The sequence below is a fragment of the Eucyclogobius newberryi genome, unplaced genomic scaffold, assembly GCF_026437365.1.
Source record: "Eucyclogobius newberryi isolate DKJ021-1_F unplaced genomic scaffold, fEucNew1.0.hap1 SCAF_3, whole genome shotgun sequence".
Classification (NCBI taxonomy): domain Eukaryota; kingdom Metazoa; phylum Chordata; class Actinopteri; order Gobiiformes; family Gobiidae; genus Eucyclogobius; species Eucyclogobius newberryi.
This window is the reverse complement of record NW_027315945.1, coordinates 7578019-7591528: the sequence shown is the minus strand read 5'-3', so window position 1 is coordinate 7591528 and position 13510 is coordinate 7578019.

Genomic DNA, 13510 nt, shown 5'->3' with positions numbered 1-13510 from the left:
CTTGTACATCTGCACAACATGTATTTTAAAGTTTGAACCTATCTTATTGCATTTTTGAGTTATAGCAGTTTTTACTGTTTTATTGCTCCAAAAGCCTTTTCAGCCCATGAACAGTTGTTTGTGAGTTTCGAAAAAAGTGCAAGATCTATTCGAACCCTTTTTGCTGGGCAAGTAGGACCTGTAAATCTACACAATATATAGTTTAAAGTTTGAGTCTATCATATTAGGTTTTGGATTTATGGCTGTTTTTGTGTCTATTGCTTCAAAAGCATTTTCAGATAATTTGTGTTTTCTGAAGAAACTACAAGAGATATCAAACCTATACTTTCTGTGCAAGAGGGGCTTGTACATCTGCACAACATGTATTTTAAAGTTTGAACCTATCTTATTGCATTTTTGAGTTATAGCAGTTTTTACTGTTTTATTGCTCCAAAAGCCTTTTCAGCCCATGAACAGTTGTTTGTGAGTTTCGAAAAAAGTGCAAGAGCTATTCGAATCCTTTTTGCTGGGCAAGTAGGACCTGTAAATCTACACAATATATAGTTTAAAGTTTGAGTCTATCATATTAGGTTTTGGATTTATAGCTGTTTTTGTGTCTATTGCTTCAAAAGCATTTTCAGATAATTTGTGTGTTCTGAAGAAACTACAAGAGATATCTAACCCATACTTTCTGTGCAAGAGGGGCTTGTACATCTGCAAAACATGTCTTTTAAAGTTTGAACCTATCTTATTGCATTTTTGAGTCATAGCAGTTTTTACTGTTTTATTGCTCCAAAAGCCTTTTCAGCCCATGAACAGTTGTTTGTGAGTTTCGAAAAAAGTGCAAGAGCTATTCGAACCCTTTTTGCTGGGCAAGTAGGACCTGTAAATCTACACAATATATAGTTTAAAGTTTGAGTCTATCATATTAGGTTTTGGATTTATGGCTGTTTTTGTGTCTATTGCTTCAAAAGCATTTTCAGATAATTTGTGTTTTCTGAAGAAACTACAAGAGATATCAAACCCATACTTTCTGTGCAAGAGGGGCTTGTACATCTGCACAACATGTCTTTTAAAGTTTGAACCTATCTTATTGCATTTTTGAGTTATAGCAGTTTTTACTGTTTTATTGCTCCAAAAGCCTTTTCAGCCCATGAACAGTTGTTTGTGAGTTTCGAAAAAAGTGCAAGAGCTATTCGAACCCTTTTTGCTGGGCAAGTAGGACCTGTAAATCTACACAATATATAGTTTAAAGTTTGAGTCTATCATATTAAGTTTTGGATTTATAGCTGTTTTTGTGTCTATTGCTTCAAAAGCATTTTCAGATAATTTGTGTTTTCTGAAGAAACTACAAGCGATATCAAACCCATACTTTCTGTGCAAGAGGGGCTTGTACATCTGCACAACATGTATTTTAAAGTTTGAACCTATCTTATTGCATTTTTGAGTTATAGCAGTTTTTACTGTTTTATTGCTCCAAAAGCCTTTTCAGCCCATGAACAGTTGTTTGTAAGTTTCGAAAAAAGTGCAAGATCTATTCGAACCCTTTTTGCTGGGCAAGTAGGACCTGTAAATCTACACAATATATAGTTTAAAGTTTGAGTCTATCATATTAGGTTTTGGATTTATGGCTGTTTTTGTGTCTATTGCTTCAAAAGCATTTTCAGATAATTTGTGTTTTCTGAAGAAACTACAAGAGATATCAAACCTATACTTTCTGTGCAAGAGGGGCTTGTACATCTGCACAACATGTATTTTAAAGTTTGAACCTATCTTATTGCATTTTTGAGTTATAGCAGTTTTTACTGTTTTATTGCTCCAAAAGCCTTTTCAGCCCATGAACAGTTGTTTGTGAGTTTCGAAAAAAGTGCAAGAGCTATTCGAATCCTTTTTGCTGGGCAAGTAGGACCTGTAAATCTACACAATATATAGTTTAAAGTTTGAGTCTATCATATTAGGTTTTGGATTTATAGCTGTTTTTGTGTCTATTGCTTCAAAAGCATTTTCAGATAATTTGTGTGTTCTGAAGAAACTACAAGAGATATCTAACCCATACTTTCTGTGCAAGAGGGGCTTGTACATCTGCAAAACATGTCTTTTAAAGTTTGAACCTATCTTATTGCATTTTTGAGTCATAGCAGTTTTTACTGTTTTATTGCTCCAAAAGCCTTTTCAGCCCATGAACAGTTGTTTGTGAGTTTCGAAAAAAGTGCAAGAGCTATTCGAACCCTTTTTGCTGGGCAAGTAGGACCTGTAAATCTACACAATATATAGTTTAAAGTTTGAGTCTATCATATTAGGTTTTGGATTTATGGCTGTTTTTGTGTCTATTGCTTCAAAAGCATTTTCAGATAATTTGTGTTTTCTGAAGAAACTACAAGAGATATCAAACCCATACTTTCTGTGCAAGAGGGGCTTGTACATCTGCACAACATGTCTTTTAAAGTTTGAACCTATCTTATTGCATTTTTGAGTTATAGCAGTTTTTACTGTTTTATTGCTCCAAAAGCCTTTTCAGCCCATGAACAGTTGTTTGTGAGTTTCGAAAAAAGTGCAAGAGCTATTCGAACCCTTTTTGCTGGGCAAGTAGGACCTGTAAATCTACACAATATATAGTTTAAAGTTTGTGTCTATCATATTAGGTTTTGGATTTATAGCTGTTTTTGTGTCTATTGCTTCAAAAGCATTTTCAGATAATTTGTGTGTTCTGAAGAAACTACAAGAGATATCTAACCCATACTTTCTGTGCAAGAGGGGCTTGTACATCTGCACAACATGTATTTTAAAGTTTGAACCTATCTTATTGCATTTTTGAGTTATAGCAGTTTTTACTGTTATATTGCTCCAAAAGCCTTTTCAGCCCATGAACAGTTGTTTGTGAGTTTCGAAAAAAGTGCAAGAGCTATTCGAACCCTTTTTGCTGGGCAAGTAGGACCTGTAAATCTACACAATATATAGTTTAAAGTTTGAGTCTATAATATTAGGTTTTGGATTTATAGCTGTTTTTGTGTCTATTGCTTCAAAAGCATTTTCAGATAATTTGTGTATTCTGAAGAAACTACAAGAGATATCTAACCCATACTTTCTGTGCAAGAGGGGCTTGTACATCTGCACAACATGTCTTTTAAAGTTTGAACCTATCTTATTGCATTTTTGAGTTATAGCAGTTTTTACTGTTTTATTGCTCCAAAAGCCTTTTCAGCCCATGAACAGTTGTTTGTGAGTTTCAAAAAAAGTGCAAGAGCTATTCGAACCCTTTTTGCTGGGCAAGTAGGACCTGTAAATCTACACAATATATAGTTTAAAGTTTGAGTCTATCATATTAGGTTTTGGATTTATGGCTGTTTTTGTGTCTATTGCTTCAAAAGCATTTTCAGATCATTTGTGTATTCTGAAGAAACTACAAGAGATATCTAACCCATACTTTCTGTGCAAGAGGGGCTTGTACATCTGCACAACATGTCTTTTAAAGTTTGAACCTATCTTATTGCATTTTTGAGTTATAGCAGTTTTTACTGTTTTATTGCTCCAAAAGCCTTTTCAGCCCATGAACAGTTGTTTGTGAGTTTCGAAAAAAGTGCAAGAGCTATTCGAACCCTTTTTGCTGGGCAAGTAGGACCTGTAAATCTACACAATATATAGTTTAAAATTTGAGTCTATCATATTAAGTTTTGGATTTATAGCTGTTTTTGTGTCTATTGCTTCAAAAGCATTTTCAGATAATTTGTGTGTTCTGAAGAAACTACAAGAGATATCTAACCCATACTTTCTGTGCAAGAGGGGCTTGTACATCTGCACAACATGTCTTTTAAAGTTTGAACCTATCTTATTGCATTTTTGAGTTATAGCAGTTTTTACTGTTTTATTGCTCCTATAGCCTTTTCAGCCCGTGAACAGTTGTTTGTGAGTTTCGAAAAAAGTGCAAGAGCTATTCGAACCCTTTTTGCTGGGCAAGTAGGACCTGTAAATCTACACAATATATAGTTTAAAGTTTGAGTCTATCATATTAGGTTTTGGATTTATAGCTGTTTTTGTGTCTATTGCTTCAAAAGCATTTTCAGATAATTTGTGTATTCTGAAGAAACTACAAGAGATATCTAACCCATACTTTCTGTGCAAGAGGGGCTTGTACATCTGCACAACATGTCTTTTAAAGTTTGAACCTATCTTATTGCATTTTTGAGTTATAGCAGTTTTTACTGTTTTATTGCTCCAAAAGCCTTTTCAGCCCATGAACAGTTGTTTGTGAGTTTCGAAAAAAGTGCAAGAGCTATTCGAACCTTTTTTGCTGGGCAAGTAGGACCTGTAAATCTACACAATATATAGTTTAAAGTTTGAGTCTATCATATTAGGTTTTGGATTTATGGCTGTTTTTGTGTCTATTGCTTCAAAAGTATTTTCAGATCATTTGTGTTTTCTGAAGAAACTACAAGAGATATCAAACCCATACTTTCTGTGCAAGAGGGGCTTGTACATCTGCACAACATGTCTTTCAAAGTTTGAACTTATCTTATTGCATTTTTGAGTTATAGCAGTTTTTACTGTTTTATTGCTCCAAAAGCCTTTTCAGCCCATGAACAGTTGTTTCTGAGTTCTGAAAAAAGAACAAGAGCTATCTAAACCATATTTGCTGGGCAAGTAGACGCCAAGTCTTAGCCCAGAACAGGCTAGAACAGGCTCTTGGGACTCGGGATTGTCCTTTTGAGCCTATTGGGGCAGGGCCGTTGCCAACCTAGCCTAGAACTAAGGGCTTTGATTTAGGCTGGACTGCGGGGGCTGTGACCTTCTCCTTTTGCCCTTTTGGGGCCAGGCTGGTGCCAAGACTTAGCCCAGAAAGGGGGGCTTTAATAAAGGCTGAACTCGAGGGCCTGTTCCTTCGTCCTTTTGGCCCTTTTTGCCGGAATGCTGGTTCTTGGACTTAGCACAAAACGGATGACTTAGATTTAGGGAACTGGGAACTCGCCCGGTCCTTTTGGCCCTTTTGGGGCCAGGGTGGGGTCAATTCTCTGTCCAGAAAGGATGCCTTTGATACAGGCTAGAACAGGCTCGACTCTTGGGACTCAGTCTTGGTCCATTTGAACACTTTGGGGCAAGGCTGTCGCCAACCTATCCCAAAAGGGAGGGCGTTGATTCAGGCTGTGGCCTGGTCCTTTTGGCCCTTTTGGGGAAAGGCAGCTGCCAAGTCTTAGCCCAGAAAAGAGGGCTTTGATACAGGCTGGACCAAAAAGGCTCTGGCCTGGTCCTTTTGCCTCTTTTGGGTCCAGGCTGGTAACAATACTTAGCCCAGAAAGGAGGCCTTTGATACAGGCTAGATTCTGGGGCCTGTTCCTTCATCCTTTTTGCCCTTTTTGCGGAATGCTGTTTCTAGGACTCAGCCCAAAAAATAGGGAATTGATTCAGGGAAGACTCTGGGAGCTCTGCCATGGTCTTTTGGGTACTTTTGGGGAAAGTCCAAGTCTTAGCCCAAAGAATAGGGCTTCGAATTAAGCTGGAACGCAGGGAGATCTGGCCCGGTCCTTTTGGCCCTTTTGGGGCCAGGCTGGGGCCAAGTCTTAGCCCAGAAAGGTGGGCTGTGATACAGACTAGATTCTGGCTAAAACAGGCTCGACTCTTAGGACTCGGGCTTGTTTCTTTTTCGACCCTTTTGGGGCCAAGCTGTTGCACATTCTCGTCCAGAATGGAGTACTTTTATTTAGGCTGGACTGCGGGGGCTCTGGCCTGGTCCTTCTGGCCCTTTTGGGTCCAGGCTTTGTCCAATTCTTAGCCTGTATAAAAGGCTTCCTTTATAGGCAATTAAAAGCTTGACTCTTGGGACTCGGGTTGGTCCTTTTGACCCTTTTAGGGCCAGGCTGTTGCCAACCTAGCCCAGAGCGGATGGCTTTGATTCAGGCTGAAGGAGTGGGTACTGGCCCGTTTGGCTAGACTGGGGGGGAACTGGAAGGGGGGGGCTTCAATACCGAATGAACTCGGGTGCCTCTTCTTTCGTCCTTTTGGCCTTTTTTGCCTGAATGCTGGTTCCTGGACTTAGCCCAGAAAGGTGCGATTTGATTCAGGGACTTGGAGCTCTGTCCTGGTCTTTTTGACCCTTTTGGAGAAAGGAAGCTGCCAAGTCTTAGCCCAGAAAAGAGGGCTTTGATACAGGCTGGACCAAAAAGGCTCTGGCCTGGTCCTTTTGGCTCTTTCGGGTCCAGGCTGGTTCCAATACTTAGCCCAGAAAGGAGGGCTTTGATACAGGCTAGATTTTGGGGCCTGTTCCTTCGTCCTTTTTGCCCTTTTTGGCGGAATGCTGGTTCTTGGACTTAGCCCAAAAAGGAGGGATTTGATTAAGGCCCCAGCCTGGCCATTTTGGGGCCAGGGTGGGGTCAATTCTCTGTCCAGAAAGGATGCCTTTGATACAGGCTAGAACAGGCTCGACTCTTGGGACTCGGGCTTAGGCCTTTTGAACCTACTGGGGCTAGGCCATTGCCAACCTAGCCTAGAACGGGGGGCTTAGATTTAGGCTGGACTGGGGGGGGGAACTGGCTTGGTTTTTTGGGCCTTTTGGGGCCAGGCTGGTGCCAAGTCTTAGTCCAGAAAGGCGGGCTTTGATACCAACTAGATTGGTGGCGGTTCAATACCGAATGAACTCGGATGCCTGTTCCTTCGTCCTTTTGGCCCTTTGCCGGAATGCTGGTTCCTGGACTTAGCCCAGAAAGGAGGGATTTGATTCAGGGACTTGGATTTCTGGCCTCTTCTTTTTGGCCCTTTTGGGGAAAGGCAGGTGCCGAGTCTTAGCCCAAGAATGGTAGATTTTGATACAGGCTGGAAGTGGCTCGACTCTGGGCGCTCTTGCTTGATACTTTTGACCCTTTTAGTGGCAGGCTGTTGCCAACCTAGCCCAGAGCAGAGGGCTTTGATTGAGGCTGTACTGGGGGGGAACTGGCTTGGTTTTTTGGGCCTTTTTGGGGCCAGGCTGGTGCCAAGTCTTAGTCCAGAAAGGCGGGCTTTGATAACAACTAGATTGGTGGCGGTTCAATACCGAATGAACTCGAGTGCCTGTTCCTTCGTCCTTTTGGCCCTTTGCCGGAATGCTGGTTCTTGGACTTAGCCCAGAAAGGAGGGATTTGATTCAGGGACTTGGATTTCTGGCCTCTTCTTTTTGGCCCTTTTGGGGAAAGACAGGTGCCGAGTCTTAGCCCAGAATGGTAGATTTTGATACAGGCTGGAAGTGGCTCGACTCTGGGCGCTCTTGCTTGATATTTTTGACCATTTTGGACCAGGCTGTTGCCAACCTAGCCCAGAGCAGAGGACTTTGATTGAGGCTGGACTGCAGGGGCTCTGGCCCAGTCCTTTTGGCCCTTTTGGGGCCAGGCTGGTGCCAAGACTTAGACCAGAAAAAAGGGCTTGATTCAGGCTTGTCTCAGGCAGCTCTGGCCTGGTCTTTTTGGCCCTTTTGGGGAAAGACAGATGCCAAGTCTTAGCCCTGAAAGGAGGCTTTGAAACAAGGACCTTAAAGGCTCTGGCCTGGTCCTTTTTGCCCTTTTAGGGCCAGGCTGGTGTAAAGACTTAGCCCAAAAAGGGCGGCTGTAATATAGGCTAGACCTTAAAAGCTTTGGCCTGGTGCTTTTGGCCCTTTTGGGGCCAGACTGTTGCCAACCTAGCCCAGAACGGAGGACTTTGATTTAGATTGGACTGCGGGGGCTCTGGCCTTCTCCTTTTGGTCCTTTTGGGGCAAAGCTGGTGCCAAGACTTAGCCCAGAAAGGCGGGCTTTGATACTGGGGCCTGTTTCTTGGTCCATTTGACCTTTTGGGTCCAGGTTGGTTTCAAGAATTAGACCAGAAAAGAGGGCTTTTTCAGGATATTCTCAGAGAGCTCTGGTCTGCTCCTTTTGGCACTATGGGGCCATGTTGGTGTCAAGACCTAGCCCAGTAAAGGGGGGCTTTAAAAAAGGCTAACCTCGGGGCCTGTTCCTTCGACCTTTTGGCCCTTTTTGGCGGAATTCTGTTTTCAGGACTTAGCCCAGAAAGGACGGATTTGATTCAGGGAAGACTCTGGGAGCTCTGGCCTGGTGTTTTTGGACCTTTTGGGTCCAGGCTGGTTACAAGACTTAGCCCAGAAAGGAGGGCTTTGATACAGGCTAGATTCTGGGGCCTGTTCCTTCGTCCTTTTGGCCCTTTTTTGCGGAATGCTGGTTCCAGGACTCAGCCCAGAAAGGAGGGATTTGATTCAGGGACTCGGAGTTCTGGCCTGGTCTTTTTGGCCATTTTGGGGAAAGGCAACTGCCAAGTCTTAGCCCAGAAAAGAGGGCTTTGATGAAAAAAAAAAAAAAAAGGCTGGACAAAAAAGGCTCTGGCCTGGTCCTTTTGGCTCTTTCGGGTCCAGGCTGGTTCCAAGACTTAGCCCAGAAAGGAGGGCTTTGATACAGGCTAGATTCTGGGGCCTGTTCCTTCGTCCTTTTGGCCCTTTTTTGCGGAATGCTGGTTCCAGGACTCAGCCCAGAAAGGAGGGATTTGATTCAGGGAAGACTCTGGAAGCTCTGGTCTTGTCTTTTGGGCCCTTTTGGGGAAAGGCAGGTGTCAAGTCTTAGACCAGACAAGAGGGCTTTGATATAGGCTGGTACTGGCTCGACTTTGGGGGCTCTGGCTTGGTCCTTTTGACACTTTTTGGGCCAGGCATTTGCCAACCTAGCCCAGAACGTAGGGCTTTGATTTAGGCTCTGGCCCGGTCCTTTTTGCCCTTTTGGGGACAGAATGGTGCCAATTCTTAGCCCAGAAAGGAGGCCTTTGATACAGGTTAGAACTGGCTGGACTCTTGGGACTATGGCTTGGTCCTTTTGACCCTTTTGCGGCCAGGCATTTGCCAACCTAGCCCAGAACGTAGGGCTTTGATTTAGGCTGGATTGCGGGGACTCTGGCCGGGTTCGTTTGGCCCTTTTTGCGGAATGCTGGTTCCTGGACTTTGTCGAGAAAGAAGGGATTATATTCAGGGTAGACTTTGGGAGCTCTGGCCTTGTGTTCTTGGACCTTTTGGGGCCAGGCTGGTTTCAAGACTTAGCACAGAAAGGGGGGCTTTAATACAGGCTAGACTCGGGGGCCTGTTCCTTAGTCCTTCTGGCCCTTTATTGGCAGAATGCTGGTTCCAGGACTTAGCCCAGAAAGGAGGGATTTGATTCAGGGTGGTCACTGGGAGCTCTGGCCTGGTCTTTTGGCCTTCATGGGGAAAGACACATGCCAAGTCTTAGCCCAGAAAGAAGGGCTTTCATACAGGTTTGACCAAAAAAGTTCCGGCTTGGTCCTTTTGGCCCTTTTGGGGCCTGACTAGTGTCATGATATAGCCAAGAAAGGGGGGCTTTAATAAAGGCTTGACTCGGGAGCCAGTTCCATTGTCCTTTTGGCCCTTTTTGGTGGAATGCTGGTTCCAGAAATGAGGGATTTGATTTAGAGTAGACTCTGGGAGCTCTGACCTGGTCTTTTTGGCCCTTTTGGGGAAAGGCCAAGTCTTGGGACACCTTGGCACCTGTGGGATGGTGGCTGAAGTGCGAGGGGCCGGGTCTACAGTCATAGCAACTCCGCAGAAGGCCTCCTGCGCTGTTCGGAAGGGTCTAGAGGGACATCCCGTGTACCGCCAGGGTCTGGTGGCCACTGGTCGGGGTCTCGGAGCAGGAACAAGGGGCCTTGACTCCATCTGGTGGGTCTTGCCAGGCATTGACGGGGGGCAGCTCCTAGATCTCGGCTATGCGGGTGGTGACCACATCACCATGCTCTCGATATCCAGGGTGAGCTCGGCTTCAAGGAGGCTGGAGAGACTAGTCACTACAAGCGCGCCGCACAGCTCTAGTCTACGCATTGAAGTCACGCGTTTAGGGGCCACCCGTGAACGAGCCATCAGGAAAGCCAGATACGAACCGCCGTCCTCCGTAGCTGTTCTCAGGTAGGCCACTGCCCAAGGGTTGGGCCTGGCAGCAGGTGCTTGTTACTGGTCTGGGTCACCTCCAAGGGTGACAGCTTCACCATCAGACTCGCCTGGACCAGCTGATCGATCTCCTCGTAGTAGGTCCCAGCTTCCTTTGGATCCTTCTGGAGACTCCTCTCTATACCTCTATACCCGGAGGTGCGGCATGCTTTGTTGACTTAGGAGGAGGGTGGTGTAGCGGGGTATGCCCGCAACCTCCTCTCGAACGGTCTTCAGATCGAGCAGGTCGACAGCGTGATTATCCTCCCTTGAGCGCATGGCCGCCTCGCCTTCCTTCACCGAGATAACGTCTGCCTTCCATGGCTCCTTCATGCACCTTAGTAGCTTGTTCTGCTGAGGGCCGAGGGTGATGGTGAGGTGGCACTGCCCCATCGGTCCTTCTTGTCTGGGTCCTCCTCGCGCTCGCTTGTCTCGGACGAGGCAGGTCGGGTCAGGTCGGATCAGGTCCCCAGGAGGTGGCCCACGAAGCTGGGTTGGCTCGCTCGGGGGACCAGGGCACACTGGTTGTGGGTATTGGCAGCCCGGCGCGGCCGGCGGCCGGAGGGTCGGCCAGGCGTGGCCTGCCCACCACAAGGACTCGGGAGGGGGTGAAGGCAGTTGGAAGTGGAACTCAGACTGCGGGAGAGCTCTGGGAGTTGGCACGGGGATCCGGCGATGCGCGGGCATGGGACCCACCGGCCCGGGGTATACGGCTCTCTCCGCCTACCCTCAGCGCCTGTGGCCCGGTACAGCACTCTCAACTTCTCGACGTCTCGACGGCTCAAACGGCGGCTGGGCCGCGGCTGGGGCCCGGTTCCTCTGGGGGTGGCCCAGCTGGGTCCCACCCGGGAGGGTCTTGTAAGGGGGGCTTCGATCCTCATCCTCCATGTTGAGATCTCCACATCCGGCTCGAAGGACCGGATGTAGGAGCGATAACTCCGAACTGTGCAGACTGTAAGGTGCTAGTTCTGGGTTTGTAGAAGTCACTGCTTGAAGGTGCCTGTCAGAGCACTACTGGAGGCCAGGAATGATGATCGGAAAAGACGAGAAGATCCGAGGTGCTTTGGTAGCTTTATTAGGCTCACAAGAAGACACACACCATTACAATACATATTTCCCTCTTATATATCCCGCCAGGAACAAAGACGGAAGGTAGCTGCTATGTTGTGTCACCAATCCAAGGAAGAACAAAGGCAAAACACCCTTGACATTATAAGGCACTCAGTGATGGGACGGAGGGAAGAATAAAGGGTGAAATGCAGTGATGTCATAAGGCACCCTGTGGTGCTGGTGCGCCTCTAGTGGTCGCCCCATGACCTACAAGAAAATAGGAACAAAGGGGCTGCGGGGCCTTTTGTACATTTAGCCTAATCAAAGGACAAGCTTGAATCAAAGACCTCCTTTTCTGTTTAACTCTTGGCACCAGACTGGCCCCAACTGGGCCAAAATGACCAGGCTAGAGCCCCCCGAATCTCTGAGTCTAGTCAAAATAAAAGCCCTCTTTTCTGGGCTCAGAACTGGAACCAGCCTGACCCCAATAGGTTCAAAAGGACAAGGGAACAGGCCCCAGAATATACCCTGTATCAAAGCCCTCCTTACTGGGCTAAGTCTTTGCACCAGCCTGGCCCCAAAAGGTCAAGAATGACGGGGGAACAGATTCAGCAATCCAGCCTTTATCAAGACTCTCCTGTCTGGGGTCCTTCGTCGACTGGCCATCCCACTTCTGACACGAAATATCACAGGTTCATTTTAGCTTCCCTGAAAAATGATTGTTCAGTTGAAAAAATGTGTGTGGGGATTTTTATTTACACCCAGTAAAAAAAACAGTGGCAAGAATATTTACAGTGAAAAAAACGAGGCCTATCATACAAGGAAACAGGATCCAAAAACTCACAGCAGCGACAGTAACAGGGTCTCACAACAAACAAGCTCTCCTCAGCTCTCTCCCTTCAACAATGAGCAGAGCTCCCTTTTAAACCCTAGCCCCTCCCCTGGGCAAACCAATTAACAAAGATAAGATAAGATAAGCCTTTATTTGTCCACACAATGATGCCGTGCGTCTACGAGTGGCAGCTCGTAGACGCACGGCGTAGACTTTTTAACACCAAAGCAATGGAAGGAGTACTTTTACGGACTACGACAGAGTCTGAGGACAAAGCACTGGAAGTCAAGGCACTGGAAGAAGAACTTTTAGGACTACGACAAAGTCTAAGGAATAAAGTCTGGCGGTAATGCAACACTCGGATGTCAACCGCCATAAAACAACAACAACAACAACAACGGACTACGACAGAGTCTGAGGACTACGACAAGGTCTGAGGAGTGGAGTCTGGCGGTGGTGCAGCACTTGGATGCCAGCCGCCGTAGAGCAACAACAACAACAACAACTACGACAAAGTCTGAGGAATAAAGTCTGGCGGTAATGCAACACTTGGATGCCAACCGCCATAAAACAACAACAACAACAACAACAATGGGCAAATTTCGATGTTGCAACACAGTAGATACAGGAGTAAAATAACAGACAACTTATAGGAGGCTTTAAAAAACACTCACTTGATCACTTAATAGAAAAACTGTTATAAACAAAACTCTTGTGGCCACTTTTATTTGAAATGTATATCAATGACTTTGTTTATTGTTCCAGTGGCATTCACAAAATACAAACCTTTTAATATCTCATAAAAACATGGACCAGCTAGAAAAAACATCTGAATGAGCGTTTGGCAAATTTGAATACATGGTTCAAATGCAACAGTCTTTAAACATCAGTAAAACCTGTTTTCGTACTTTTCGGGCTTTACAGCGCTCCTGAATAAAAGCCGCTCCTTCAGAATGTACAAAGAAACAAGAAATTGTACATTTACGGGCCGCACCTGTCAATAAGCCTCAGGTGCCCACGTTGTACATAAGATATGTACTTTCTTTTGAACCGGAGGTCTAACGGCACACCTACGGTCCGCTGCGCCTTGGGTCTAGTTCAGGGGTGCCAAGCATGTTCAAGTTATATTAAAAAATAATAAAATTTGTATTTATTTTTTGGCCGTAGGCTTTATTAGACAGTAGATGGAATGAGAAAGAAAGGAGGGGGAATGAGAGAGAAAGGAGGACATGCAGCAAATGTCGGAGTAGGGATTCGAACTCACGATACTGGCCGTTCATTTTACCTTTTGCTTGTAATGCCCACATTTCCCCAAGAGATGGCCACTGTTCCCTCTAAGCCCCTTTTGCAGCGAGCAGTGCGCAATTGCGCACTGCTTGCTGCACAAGAAAATCTAGGCTGCACAAGAAAATCTAGGCTCGCAGAAAATAAAATTCACCACAAACGGCCACCGGGGGCAATCTAACAGGAAGCGTAAGTGTTTGACACACTGTAGAAGACTCTTGTGGACAGTAGAAGCACTGTCCAGGGGACACGTCGTGTTCTCTATATTTTTTAGTTTCAAAACACTGTGTGTTTTATTACAATCAGACTCATATTCACTGACAAATTAGTCTTATTAGTCCCACAGCGCAGCGCGGGCCGCGGGCACGTTCAAAAGACAACTGTGGCGTGTCACTATAGTGTAAATGAAACTTTCTTGGCCAGACCTAACTCAC